The sequence below is a fragment of the Rhinolophus sinicus genome, chromosome 4, assembly GCF_057876585.1.
Source record: "Rhinolophus sinicus isolate RSI-liver-muscle chromosome 4, RSI-T2T, whole genome shotgun sequence".
In the NCBI taxonomy this organism is placed as follows: Eukaryota; Metazoa; Chordata; class Mammalia; order Chiroptera; family Rhinolophidae; genus Rhinolophus; species Rhinolophus sinicus.
The window spans coordinates 72,804,883-72,806,624 of NC_142504.1; the positions used below are offsets into that span (position 1 = coordinate 72,804,883).

Below are 1,742 nucleotides of genomic sequence, written 5' to 3' on the forward strand. Positions count from 1 at the left end.
AGGAAAAAACTATATGAAAATTACACTGATGGTAACCACTTTGAGCACCTCTTGTAATTGCAGAGGTCAAACGTGAATTGTATTCGTCTTTTGTTATTGGTATATATTGAGTATTATAATTTTAATACAGTTTTTTCTTTTCTTAAAACGTGTATACATTTTTCTGGCACCTTGAGTTAAAAGGTATAGTAAAACAGATAACATTGATCCTTAAATTTCTAAGAAATAGGAGGTAAAAAGATGAAATTGTTGGATAAGCTCTAAGTTTGTACAAAGAAGCTAGATTTGCTATTCTCCCAAAAGTGAAAGGACCTACTATGTAATATTCAGAAATAACTTAATGCCTTTCACAAGACTATAACTTTGCAAAAAGCTTCATCTTCCATGGAGGCATCTAAAACGCCAATTTATGGGAGAGGCACTGCCTTCTTCTTCTCCCATCCATTTATGCGGTAGTTTTCACGGATTTGTGGCTGGGTGTCACAGACAAAGGCAAGAGGTTATCCAGGACTTCATTCCTGTTCTGCTAGAAATAGGTCTTGAGAATGGTCATCTTCTTTTGGGTATCCTTCTTTACTTCAGTGCTTCAACTGCTGTGGGATCCCAGAGCAGTTGCTGGCTTGGATACCTTCTCCACAGCCTGCTTCTTGGCCTGCAACAGCTGCTGGATACCCTGTGATTGACTGGCCATGAAAGTGATCACAGTTTGCAGAGATTTAAACTTCTATCTTATTTGAGCCCCATATTTTGCATCTTTTTGCCTATAACCCAATTAACAAAGCTGTTAACTTTTTTCCTATTCAAAATGTAATATCTGTCAATTGTAGAAAATTCAGAAAACAGTGAGCAGAAAGAAAAAATATACCATATTTCTTCATAATTACACCATCAAGAGATGAATATTTGGGGGGTATATATTTCTGTTCTCTGTGGTGATTTCTATAGTATAGACAGATAAATAGAAAGATAGATTTATAGCCACATAGTTATATAGAAATGGATATATCTATATGTAACAAAAATAGGATTACATTCTACCTGTTAAGTTGTGATATCCTTTCTTTACCTAACTGTGTATGATTTTTTCCATGTTGTAGAATATTCCTCTGGATGTATTCTAATTTATGTAACAAACCACCCATTGTTGGACATCTAGATTGCTACAAATTTTAAACCATCATAAATAATATTGAAATAAATACCTTTGTAAAAATATGTTTGTGTTCACGCATGATGACTTACTTCAGATAAATTCCAACAAGTGAGATTTCTGGATTAAAAAACATGCAAAATTCTGCTTTTTCACATGCATTGTCAAATTACCCTTTAGAAAGGATATAGAAGTGTAGTATAGAAGAGTATCACTTTGTCCTTAGTCTTATGACATTAGGTATTGTGGGTTTTTTGTTCTTTTTTAATAGCTTTTTCAAAGTTTTTTTCTCTCTCCATATATGGTGTCTTTCTTCCAAGTTACTTTCTTTTTTTTTTTTTTTTTTTTTTTAAATTTTTATTGGGGAATATTGGGGAACAATGTAGTTCTTCAAGGCCCATCAGCTCCAAGTTGTTGTCCTTCAATCTGGTTGTGGAGGGCACAGCTCTGCTCCAAGTCCAGTCACCGTTTTCAATCTTTAGTTTCAGAGGGCGCAGCCCACCATCCCTTGCAGGAATTGAACCAGCAACCTTGTTGTTGAGAGCTCGTGCTCTAACCAACTGAGCCACCCAGCCGCCCCTGTGGGTTTTTA

General features: G+C 35.3%; 1 pseudogene; it reads right to left on the reverse strand.

Annotated features, from left to right (window-relative positions):
- Nucleotides 1-407: 407 nt before the first annotated feature.
- LOC109460381 (V-type proton ATPase subunit G 1 pseudogene) lies at nucleotides 408-691 on the reverse strand (annotated as a pseudogene).
- Between the last annotated feature and the right edge of the window lie 1,051 nt (nucleotides 692-1,742).